The following is a 13,609-nucleotide window of genomic DNA, read 5'->3' as shown; positions in this document are numbered from 1 at the left end:
ATGGTTGTCATCATGAGGAGAGACTTTTTGCTTGATAAAAGGGAGAGGAAATAGTCAGAAGGACTTTGTCTTGTGGCTTGGGTGTCATCTCAGCAGCAGTAGAATAGAGCACCAAGTAGATTCCTAAGCTTTCTAACTCTAGGCCCTGGCTCCTGGAAGGCATTTCTAGACCTGCCCAGGGCTGAGAGGAGCTCACTGCCCAAACAGAAAGACACAGTCCTGGCTGGATTCACCACCTATTAACTGAAGAACTCTAGAACCTTAAGTGAACATAGGTGGTGGTTAGGTGGTGGTCACTGCTGACCTTGAGTGAGACCCAGGGCTGTGCTGGCTTTGGGTCTGGCCCAACACAGTCCCAGTGGTGGTGGCCGCAGGGGTGCTTTATTCACCTTCCCCCCAGCTCTATGCAGTTCGGCATGGAGACGGAGACTTCCTTTGTTTGGGGGAAAGTAAGAGAAGAGAACAAAAGTCTCTGCCTGGTAGTCCAGAGACATCTCTTGGATCTTAGTGAGGACCATCAAGGCAGCTTCTCTATGAGTCTGCAAGAGCCACAGGATTACTGGGCTTGGAGTACCTCCTAATGCAGATATGGTTGTAGTTACCAAAGTCTTAGAGTACAACAGTCAGTTCTCTTTGAATACTTGGAAAACCTTCCCATGAAAGAGGATACACAGAAGCCCATACTGCAAAGGCTGCAATGAATACCTGACTTTTCAGCGACCAGACATTGACAAACATTCAAAAGCATCAAGACCAGTCAGGAAAACATAAATTCACCAGACAAACTAAATAAAGCACCAGTGATCAATCCCAGATTGACAAAGATATGTAATCTTTAAGACAGAGAATTAAAAATAACTATTTTGAAAAGAGTCAATAAAATAGAAGATACTTCAGAGAAGAAATTCAAAGTTCTATCAGATAAATTTAAAAAAGAAATTAAAATAATTTTTAAAAATCAAGCATAAATTCTGGGGCTTAAAAATTTAATTAACATGCCGAAGAATGCATCACAATCTCTTGGCAGCAGAATTCATCAAACAGAAAAAAGAATTGGTAAGCTTGAAAACAGGCTATGTGGAAATACACAGTCAGAGGAGACAAAATGGTAAGAAAGAATGAAGCACAACTTCAATATCTAGAAAAATGGCCTCAAAAAGACAAGAGAGAGAGATAAGGGTAGAAACTTTATTCAAAGGGATAATATCAGAGAACATTCCAAACCTAGAAAAAGATGCCAGTATTCAAGTACTGTAAGGTGATGGAACAAACAGCAGATTTAACCCAAATAAGACGACCTTAAGACACTTAATAATCCAACTGCCAAACGTAAAGAATAACAAAATGATCCTAGCAGCAGCAAAAGAAAGAAACAAATAACATGCAAAGGAGCTCGAGTATTTCTGGCAGCAGACTTCTCAGTGGAAAACTTACAGGTCAGGAGAAAGTAGCATGACATATTTATACTTCCAAAGGAAAAATCTAGAATAGCATATCCAGTGAAAATATTCTTCAAACATGAAGGAGAAATAAAGAATTTGCCAAACAAACAAACAAACAAAAGCTGAGAGATTTCATCAATACCAGACCTGTCTTATAGGAAATGCTAAAAGGAGTTATTTAAATTGAAAGAAAAATGTTGATACTGAGAAAAAAAATCATCTGAAAGTACAAAACTCACTGTTAAGTACACAGACAAACACAGATTATTGTAACACCCTAATTATGTCATGCTAACTACTCATATTTTGAGTAGAAAGATTGAAGATTAATTTATGTAAAATAGTAACTACAATAACTTTTGAAGACATAGACAATAAGATATAAATAGAAACAATAAAAACTTAAAAAGTGAGGAATGTTGATTTAAAACGTAGAAATTGTATAAGTTTTCTCTTTGCCTGTTTGTTAGTTTATTTGTGTTTTGCAATCAGTGTTTTCAATAGTTTAAAACAATGGGTTATAAGATGCTCTTTGTAAGCCTCATGACAACTTCAAATCAAAAAATAAAAAACAGGCAATAACAAATGTTGGTGAAGATGTGGAGGAAAGGAAACCCTCATACACTGTTGATGGGAATGAAAAATTGGTGCTGTCACTATGGAGAACAGTATGGAGATTCCTATGTAACTAAAAATAAAACTACTATATGTTCCAGCAATCCCACTGCTAGGTATACACCCCAAAATAAGGAAATCAGTATATCAAAGAGGTATCTGCACTCCCATGTTTATTGTAGCACCATTCACAATAGCCAACATTTGGAAGCAACCTGTTTCCATCAACAGAGGAATGGATAAAGAAAATGTGGTGTGTATATACAATGGGGTACTATTCAGCCATAAAAAGAATGAGATTCTCTCATTTGCAAAAACATGGATGAAACTGAAGGTTATTATGTTAAATGAAACAAGCCAGGCACAGTAAAACAAACCATTGAATGTTCTTACTCATTTGTGGAAGATAAAAATTAAAACAATCGAACTCATAGAGATGGAGATTAGAAAAATGGTTACCAGATACTGTGGAGGATTGGGCGTGGGGAGGGATGGGTAATGGGTTCAAAAGTATAGTCAGATCAAATGAATAATGTATAATATTTGATAGGAAAATAAGGTTATAACAGTCAACAACAGTTTATTTTACATTTTAAAATAACAAAAAATTATGATTGGAATGTTTGTAACACAAAGAAATGATATAAATGCTTGAGGTGATGATGGATATCTCACTTACACTGATGGGATTATTACACATTGTATGCCTGAATCAAAATAGCTCAGGTACTCTACAAACATATATATCTACTATGTACTCATAAAAATTAAAAGTTAAAAAAAAGAAAAACAAAATAAATGTTGGATAATGGTAATAATATGTGTTTAATTTTTCCTTTTATATTTCTACATGGGAAAAATTTGAAATTTTCTCATTAATATTAATCTGAAAAGACAACAATCTTTTTTTTCATAGCAACAATATGTGTCTTTGTTATGAGATGATTTCATCTGAAAAAAATTTTTTTCCTAATAAGACAAAAAAGAACAATAAATTACTTGTAGAGTTTTATTTTTTAAATTTCTCCAGAGACTTTAATAAATCATAGAAATTAAATATAAAAATATTTTATTAAAATAACTTTTATTATTGTTATTATACTTTAATTCCGGGGGTACATGTGCAGAATGTGCAGTTTTGTTACATGGGTATACACATGTCATGGTGGTTTGCTGCACCCATCAACCCATCACCTACATTAGGTATTCCTTCTAATGCTATCTCTACTCTAACCCCCACCCCTCGACAGGCCCCAGTGTGTGATGTTCCCCTCCCTGTGTCCATGTGTTCTCATTGTTCAACTCCCACTTACGAGTGAGAACATGCAGTGTTTGGTTTTCTGTTCTTGTTAGGGTTTGCTGAGAATGATGGTTTCCAGCTTCTTCCGTGTCCCTGCAAAGGACATGAACTCATCCTTTTTATGGCTGCATAGTATTCCATGGTGCATATATGGCACATTTTCTATATTCAGTCTAATATTGGTGGACATTTGGGTTGATTCCAAGTCTTTGCTATTGTGAATAGTGCCTCAATAAAAATACGTGTGCATGTGTCTTTATAGTAGAATGATATGTAGCCCTTTGTGTATATACCCAGTAATGGGATTGCTGGGTCAAATGGTATTTCTAGTTCGAGATCCTTGAGGAATTGCCACACTGTCTTCCACAATGGTTGAACAAATTTGCATTCCCACCAATAGTGTAAAAGCGTTCCTATTTATCCACATCCTCTCCAGTATCTGTTGTTTCCTGACTTTTTAAATGATCACCATTCTAACTAGAGTGAGATGGTATCTCATTGTGGTTTTGATTTGCCTTTCTCTAATGATCAATGACAGCATTTAAAAAAAATGTCCCTTTGCAGAATATGTTCTAGTAGTATAAAGTACCATTTATAAGCAAAAATGTTTTTAATCTCAAAAATTGCTAGGAATGTCTTTAATAAACTCATAAAAGCCTTTTAAAAAGATTATATTAAGCACATACAATAAATATTTAATAATCACTTGTTTTATAATGTTATTTTAAGGGTATAAATAGTATTTTGAGTTTATTAAACAATCTAAGAATTTAATCAATCTAAACTGTCACATGCATATTATCACTCACAAGAAATCTATGTTAATACATATTGTAGGTAAATTCTATGTAATTAATACATATGGTATTTTAAGCCAGAGTATATAAATATTTATCTTTAAATGTTAGTGTTATAAATAGACTTATTAATACAGTTTCTCAGTATAAGCATTTGCCTTCTGCAATGTTAAATATTTTAACAGTTTTTATTATTATGGGTTCTTCCAGAATTTTTTATAAGTATTTATATGTGTCTGCCTTATAAAGGTATCCTATTACTAAAATGGCCCTCAGAGATATCAGATTCTAATCCCTAGACCCTATAAAAATTACTTTCTTTGGAAAAAGTGTCTTTGCAGATGTGATTAAATGAAGAGTCTCGAGGTGCCATGATTCTACTGAATTATCCATCTGGGCATTAAATGCAATCACAGGTATCCTTATAAAATGGAGGCACAGATAAATTTGACACGCAGAGAGGAGAAGGCAATTGGAAGATGAGTAGACAGAGATTTGAAGATGCTGGCTTCAAGGTTGTGGTGCTGTAGCCACGAGCTTAGAAATGCTGAATGTTAGCCTTCTGGAAGCTTGGAGAACCAAGAAATTGATTCTCTCCTTAGAACCTCTGCAGGGAGCATGTACCTACTGACATCTTGATTTTGACCTAGTAATACTTACTTTGGACTTGTGGCCTGTAGAAACTGTGAGAGAATAAATATCTGTTGTCTTAAGAAGGTAAGCTTGTGATCAGTTTTTAAAGCAGCCGCATGACACTACAACACATGATTGACAAAATCTACAATTGGTTTTACAGATGTATTACAGTAATTACATATGGTGGGCATATTTTATTTATGCTATAGAATTCTTATTGAGAACCATAAAAAATAAAAAGTGCTTTTATGATCACATTTCTAATTATTTTTATTAAAGATTTAATAATTTCATTAAAGCTTTAACACAAAATTTTTAAAAGTATGTGTTTGTAGTTTGACAGAAACTGTGCAATTTCTATCTAAAACTATGATATGAGTTTACATTTCCAACGTAACTATTTCTTCACATACGCAACAAAAATAAATATTATTGGTTTTAATAATTTTTATTAATCTACCTCAGTTTACTATAATATGCATTTTGAAATGAATATGAGCTTTATTATAATGTGTTTGTCAGAAATTTATATAAATATTACCAAAATAAATATTATCAATGATAAGCAGAGATATTAGAACATTCATCTTGTTAGTGAAATTACTATTCTCAGTCATATTTATTGAAGTGTAATTTAAATACAAATATTTACAAATTTATTCTACAATTTCATGAGCGCTAACTAAAATATGCAGTTCTGTATGATCACAGTCACAATTACAATAGAGATTAATTCCATCACCTCCCAAAATTCTTTCTTGTCCTTTTCTAAAGAAAAACTTTCTGTTGCCCCAAATAAAAATTAACTTTTTTCTTAATTATTAAGATTTTAAAACCCAAGCTGACATATGTACATGTGTGTGTGAGTGTCTGTGTGTGTGTAGAATCAGATACTTAAAGTAAAAAAAAATTAATATGTGTCAGTTGTACTTTAAGATAATTTAAGATAAAATGACATTATAAATTATCATGGTGCTTCTAAAGCATCTCCTTGGGGAGTGCGGGGGAGAAAGAAAAAGGAAAACTTAGATTTTTGTCCTGTGGCTGGGAGCAAAAAAAAAAAAAAAAAATGACAGGAAAGAGAATTTACCATTTTATGTTTTGTAATTCATGAATGTACATAGAGTATAATAAAAATTTTTGATCTAATATTTAAACTTCGTGTTTTACATCAGGATAGAGTGGTTTTCAAAGCTTTATCATATGATGTTGATGGCACATATGCAAGTATGATTATAAATAGGAACAAGCTTTTAGGACGTTTGCAATAAAATATTGATAGCAATAGAGAAAATTTTCAAGTAATGCCCAAAGCTAAACACTAATAGAATCAGTATGTAATTGACATAGTTTGCCCATCCCATAAGTCTTAATTTCCAACTCTTGCTTGAGGAAATTGTGTTTCCTTAATGATCCTTCTACTATTGTTGGAAAAAATGTTAACTTTCATCTTTATATATTCCCAAAATTAAGTAATTGAATTATTTCCCATTATACTTCTGCAAAGTGTATACTTTATTGAAGCTCTTGCCAAATTAAAACAAACATACTAAATGTTAACACGAAATATAGTGAAATAATATATGGTCCGCATACATTATGTAAATTTATTTGTATTGTGTGTATATACACACACACTACATACACATAAGAGAAACATAGTATGTATTTGTATAAAATTGTGTAGGAGATATATATATATTCCATAATTATATATAAGTGAATATATAGTATATATTTACATAAATTAAATATGAGGATATATATTCCATAATTATATATAAGTAATTATAGTACATAGTATACAATTATGTAGGATATATATATATAAAACCTATGTATGAATTTCTGTTAAAGGAATATTAAATATTGGCCTGAATATCTAAATGCATTTTAACCGCAGATAAATTTTTAATTATGTATTATTGATTTTCATGTATTTTCCCATTAATCTTGTAAAATTTAATGATGAAATCCTTCAATCCATTACTAAAGTATCTAATCATATTTAAAACATTTTCTACGTGATTCTCAATAGATAAGGAATTTATGACTGTTTTCAGAATGGTTTGTGTTTTCCAACAATGGCCCCCCACTTTCTTTTTCTTTTCTTTTCTTTTTTTTTTTTTTTTGAGACGCAGTCTTACTGTGTGGCCCAGGCTGGAGTGCAGTGGCGAGATCATGGCTCACTGCAAGCTCCGCCTCCCGGGTTCACGCCATTCTCCTGCCTCAGCCTCCCAAGTAGATGGGCCTACAGGCGCCTGCCACCTCGCCCGGCTAATTTTTTGTATTTTTAGTGGAGACGGAGTTTCACCGTGTTAGCCAGGATGGTCTCGATCTCCTGACCTTGTGATCCTCCCGCTTCGGCCTCCCAAAGTGCTGGGATTACAGGCGTGAGCCACCCTGCCCAGCCCAATGTCCCCCTTTTTTATACCACTCTACAAACACTTATTTTCCAGAGTATACTTAAGCATTAAATCTATACACAAATCAAATTTAGAAATCCATCATCATGGCCGGGCGCGATGGCTCAAGCCTGTAATCCCAGCACTTTGGGAGGCCGAGACGGGCGGATCACAAGGTCAAGAGATCGAGACCATCCTGACTAACCCGGTGAAACCCTGTCTCTACTAAAAAAATACAAAAAAATTAGCCGGGCGAGGTGGCGGCGCCTGTAGTCCCAGCTACTTGGGAGGCTGAGGCCGGAGAATGGCGTGAACCTGGGAGGCGGAGCTTGCAGTGAGCTGAGATCCTGCCACTGCACTCCAGGCTGGGCGACAGAGCCAGACTCCGTCTCAAAAAAAAAAAAAAAAACAGAAATCCATCATCATTTAGTCATCTGAGGGAAGATGAGCTTTCTTCCTAATGAAGACTTCTAATTTTGATGTATTAGGAAACCTTTGCCTTTAAATCTGTATATTTTTACATAAGACCTTGATTTTAGAAAGCATATTTTAAGCATTGAATGGGTAATGTATTAACTCAGAAAAATCTGATAATCTCATTACAGTAATTAATTTCAAGCAATATTCTATAACTCATTCTAAACAAATGAAATGGTTAACAAAATGAGATATGAGTAAGTAGAGAGCCTGAGGACTTCTCTGGGCATAGGTCTCAATCAGACCCAGAAGGAAAAGCTCTGGCCAATTAGACATCACTGCTGGGGATAGGGAACAGTTCAGAAAGAAGAAACAAAAGAATGAAATTAATTGAAAGCAATTTGCAACAGATTCAGTACTTATTACCTGAATGTGATGTGAAATCTGGATTGACTGTTTCCAATGTTTCTATTCAGACTATGATGTGAAATGGGTGTTATGAAACATCTAGTGAAAAAACTTTATATTCTATTCTGGTAACAGTGTGAAAGTATATCAGCAAATTCTTTCCATTGTGCCTGTACCTTTCTTTAATGATATTCCCTTACTTTCAAATTTCAGATCTTCTCACCTCTCATAGACTAATTTGTATTTTTTTAAATCAATACTTTCTCTACATAATTCCCCACTACATGTTTTAGTATCTCTGGTTTCAGCACACACACTCAAATAGATGCAGAATTTTATTTTTTCCTTGACTTATGTCACTTGTAGTTTCTAAATTTTGGGGCATTCTGTACACACACTCATACAAAAATGTATATCCAAGAGTTTCCTATACCTGCTTTCTCTCTTGCCATATATTTTGTCACAGGTCAACCCACTGCATTCTGAATTTCATACTTTCCAGACCACTAACTCAAACAATCCTTACTGATGTCTCCAATGAGTACTTACAAATTATCAAATCATTCACATTATCTTAACTTTTTCTAACTAGCCTACTTAGTCCTAGAATAAAATTAAAGCTCCTCATCAGAAGCCAAAAGGAGTTCAGCTTCTAGCTGTTTGTCATGTCATTTGATACCATTCCTCTCTTTGCTAACTCAGAGCCACTACACTGACATCCTCTGTTTGCCTCAAAATTCAAAAATCAGAAAGTTGAAAAATAATGTTCACATGATCACAAAGGATGGAATGACTTTAATTTCATTCTATGTTTCCATTCAATTTTCTAAGGTTAAAACATTTGGAGTGATTTTTGCCTTCCAATTCCTCATGTGAATTTGAAACCTTAGAGGGATGCCAATGGCATTTTATGGAAATTTGCTTCATACTTGTAAAAGAGAGAGGGCCATAGGGCCATGCTAACCCCATGAGAAATAATTGTGTCAGTGCGATTTTGACTAAAACTGAGCTACTTCAAAATTCAATGGCATATATGACTTTAAAGGAAGAAAATTAAGCAGTGTTTTTTTTCTGTAAATAATATTTAAAGACATAAAGCCTGATAATGCTGAAAATGATGATACTTATGTTCAGATTTTTAATCTTGAGTAACAATTTTTGAGTAATGAAATATATCCATAACCTGTGTTCAAGGTAGTGAGGTCCCTGACATTTTTTGAGTTCAAAGTTTTTATGAATGATTGGGTTGCAAGGTGAGCTGATGCAGCCTTTAGCAGCCTACAGTGAATGCAACCCCTGGATAAGAGTGTCTGTAAGACAGAGAGAGTTTCTTGTCCTAATGAGGTCAAGTTATGCAATCCTGCATAACTATTTTATTCTCCAAGGTAGGGGGTGATGTAGAGGAAAGTCTGATGATTGATGTACCTGAAATCTGAAAATATCTATTTGAGCCTGACTCCGCTAGTTTGCAGCTATGCTTTGTAACTTTGGGCATCACCTCTGAGCTTCAGATGCTTTATCTGAAAAACAGAAAATAGTACATTCCTTAAGTCTCTTCTTTGCTTAATAGGAAGATCCTACAAAGCATTGGCAAACTTGCCCAGCAGTAGAACATGATATATAAATAAGTTTTGTTTTGTTTTGTTTTGTTTTTTACTAATAATGTATTCATGGACACTGATCTTTGTTCTTGCAGTTTGAACACTTTGGGCTATATGGTAGGCACTATGTTTGGATCGTAGACATGATGAAAACGTCAGATACATTCTGGATTTTTGGTGTGGGGGCTGCGGAGACTAAAGTGGGGACTAAGATAGCTTCCTTTTGTTTTACTAACTAATCTAAGACAAGCGACGCAAAGATCCACCTGTGATGAAGAACTCACATGGTTTGGATAGACATGGCTTTCAGTTATCTCTCTTGTTCCCCCAGTGCTACAACCAACATTTTAAATTTTCCCCAACGTACTCAGCAGAAAGTCCTGAATTCTCATTTTCAGCTGCTAGGAAGTTCTCTTATGCATTTGGATTTTACCTTGTAACTATGATTAAAATATTTTCTGTGTCATATATATACAACCAGCTTTCTTTCCATTTTAATTTTGATCAAGCCAGCCAGGACATGGTCTAATACTCAGTAGAGAAAACAGAAAAACACATAACATAGACTCTTTGAATTTAAAATAATGAATGCTATGATGCTCCTTACTTTCCTTTCCCTGTTTGCCAATCGAGTAAAAAGCAAAGTAATGGAACTAATTCATCAAGTTAAAGACCTATCACATAATTATCTATTCATTTCATTGTTCTGTGCAATCCATTCTCAAGTGCAGTTGAATATATCACTATCATATGACATGATTTAGGTAATTTTCTCCATCTTAACTTCCATCGTTTTTGCTCAAAGCACCGTATCTCTTACTTAGTATCTCACTGTTATCCTAACCAGTCTATCTACAGGTTTTCTTGTCCCTGTACAATCTTTTATTCATGAAAAGCTGGTTTCATATTTTCAAATATAATCAGATCATATAACTTACTTGCTTAAAAAGAGCGAAACTCTGTCTCAAAAATAAAAGCCTCAACATTTCTCTATTAAATATAGGATCTATTTTTTTATTATTACTATATTTAAGTTCTAGGGTACATGTGCATAACGTGCAGGTTTGTTACATATATATACTTGTGCTATGTTGGTGTGCTGCATCCATCAACTCGTCAGCACCCATCAACTCGTCATTTACATCAGGTATAACTCCCAATGCAATCCCTCCCCACCTCCCCCCTCTCCGTGATAGGCCCCGGTGTGTGATGTTCCCCTTCCGGAGTCCAAGTGAACTCATTGTTCAGTTCCCACCTATGAGTGAGAACAGGCGGTGTTTGGTTTTCTGTTCTGCAGCCAAATTGCCACTTGAATGTGGGAGACAAAATACTTACTTCTGAACTTTACTCATAGAAAGTCCAAACTCTAGCCTCAATTCCAAACAGTCTTTACCCCAGGTACACAAAAGTTTCAGTGTCCAAATGTAGTATGTCTTTTCAAACCTTTGCAATACTGCTTCCTTGGCTTAGAATACCCTTTCCAACATGGCAGGCTTCAACTCATTCTTCTAATTTCAGTTCAAATACTCTCTCTTCTGAGAAACCGTTCATGACTCCTCTTGGAAAAATTATTAATTTCATTCTTGCATTCCTTCACATTCATTTCAATATATAATAAATGTTTTATGAAAGTAGGCATGCATGAATGAAAACACTACATTAAGTGGTCAAAAGAGAGTTTTGGAAGAGGTTAGCCTTAAGTTAGGATTTGCTTTAAGCCCAGCTAGATCTTCTTTAATGTCCAACTTAATAACAATAAGAGTAATTAACAATAAATCATAGGTCTATAATGTCAATTATAGCATTCATCATGTAATAGTCTAAAATGACTATTACAGACCTATGAGAGGGGAAGTGTTCTTCATCAGCAGATAACACAGGCAATACAACTGAGGTGTACCCTATGGGTTGACTAACCTACAAATTATGGTCAACTCTCTTCACCTTTACCTTCCTTTCACTCTACACCAGCAGTGGCCAATGAAACTATGATGTAAGTCATACATATAATTTTAGATTTTCTAGTAGTTTTTACTAAAAATTAATAGCTTTAGTTTTTATTTTTACATTAAAAATGTAAGAAAAGGTGAACTTAATTTTAATAATGTTTCATTAAACTCATCAAAAATATTACAATTTCAACATAATCAATATTCATAAAATTATTGATATATTTTACATTTGTTATTATGCTAAATATCTGTACTTGTTTGCATATTTTATTCTTATGGCCCATCTTAATTCAGACACAATTTACAGTAGAAAAATTTGATCTACAGCTATGTTTTATAAATTTACAAGTGTAAAATATAGCCACACTGAATACTAAAAAATTAATATATATATATATAGGATCTAAAGTCAATCCCATGGAACAAATAATCTTGAAAGGTTTCCAGATGGTCTTTTTTTTTTTTTTCCCCCCGCTTCCGTATGGGTTTATTACCCCCAATCCAACCCCCAGCAAGTCCCTCCGCTCCAGCCTTCAGTCCCCCTGCTGCCCTGCCAGCAAGAGCGAGGGGCCCTTCTCGGTATCAGGATTTCTTAGTCCATGCCAGCGGCCCCTCTTGCGCAGCCAGGACAGCGTCCAGGTCCCGAGGTCCACAGCGGTCCCCGGGCTCCGGGAGCAATCCAGGCGGGCATCAACGTGGAGGAGGCAGTTCCTTCAGTCATCGGGGGAACAGGTCGGGGCAACTGATCCGGACTGCCCACGCTGCCGGTGCTGGAGCTTCCATCGCCTAGGTCGCCGGGCCCACACGGGGGCAGGGCAAGCTCGGGTGCTGGCCCGGCGCCTGAGCCCCCCGCGCCGCCGGGGCCGACGCGGGGGCCCCATTCTTCGCCCAGCGCCAGGCAGAGCTCCTTAAGCGCCAGGTTCTCCCGCAGCAGCTCCTCTGGGCGGCCCTCCAGCTCGGCCAGCTTCTCCCAACAGCCGCCCAGGTCCTCGCGCACTGCCCGGAATGCTTGGGTCCCGAAGAGTTGCCACTGGCGCGCTGGCGCTCCGTGTCCAGGAAACAGCAGAGGTCGCGCAGGTCATGGTTTTCTGCCTGCAGACGCCGGCTGAGCTGCTTGAGTTCGCGGATCTCGCCCAGGTGGCCCTGCAGCTGCCGATTCACCTCCTGCATGAGGCGGCCACGCTGCACCAGTGCCGCCAGGCGCGCCGCCTCCTCCCTCCGCAGGCGCCGCACTAGCTCTTCCTTGCCCAGCGCCGCCATCTCCTCGTCCGTCAGCTCCTCCAGGCCGCCTGCCTCGGCCTCCATGGCTGGTCAGGCCGCTGGAGCATCGCCCGCCAGACGCCGCGACCCAGGAGCCCCACGTCGGGCCAGGAGCCACTCAGGGTCGGGCTCCGGCTCAGCGCGCGTCAGGCAGCGCTAGATGGTCTTTTTGACTTCACTTCGCTCTGTTTCAAAGAGGTTCACCAAGTCCCAAGAAAACAGAACAGCTTTCTGCTCATTGAACCCAGAGAGCCTAGTTCTACACTGAAGTTTTTATTTATTCTTCTCTCTGCCTGGAAGAAATCTACTTTCTTTCACTCTTCAAATAACAAGATATTTTTCATCCTTCACATTAGGGCTTCTTTAACCACCTCCAAATTTCTTTCTGTCTTTCAAATCTTACAGCTTTCATAACACTTGAAACCATTTTACCTAACCTGCTCTTTAAAATAGAGACAATCACTGTTTTCTTTATTTCTGGGTCTTTAATATCTAAAAGAGATGTAGTAGATATGATAATACGGTAGGGGACAATATGAATGTATTGAGTATGTGAGTGAAAGATGTTATGCTTTTTTATGACATAAGGAATGGATAGATTTTGGTATATTTTTAAGCATAAAAATGGGTCAGATTTGGAATTTTATTCAACACTGAGGCAGCAATGTAGAAGATGGGTTTTTAATACCTAACATTCTGATTTCATTAATTGTCCAAATGAAAAACATCCTTGAGAAGAAGTTTCGACTAAATACATAATTTCTTGACTAAGTCTT

The 13,609-nt window shown here is 36.5% G+C and overlaps 1 protein-coding gene and 1 pseudogene across 5 annotated transcripts in view; one reads left to right on the top strand and one right to left on the bottom strand.

The window, feature by feature from the left end:
• Positions 1–13,609, top strand: part of LOC139358594 (BTB/POZ domain-containing protein KCTD5-like) — a 141,733-nt gene that overhangs the window by 30,288 nt on the left and 97,836 nt on the right. The gene's annotated exons all lie outside the window — the stretch shown is intronic.
• LOC139358908 (coiled-coil domain-containing protein 85B-like) lies at positions 11,538–12,969 on the bottom strand (annotated as a pseudogene).

Source organism: Macaca nemestrina, chromosome 15, assembly GCF_043159975.1.
Source record: "Macaca nemestrina isolate mMacNem1 chromosome 15, mMacNem.hap1, whole genome shotgun sequence".
NCBI lineage: Eukaryota > Metazoa > Chordata > Mammalia > Primates > Cercopithecidae > Macaca > Macaca nemestrina.
Note: the sequence above shows the minus strand (reverse complement) of the source record. Positions and strands in the feature narration are given on the sequence as shown.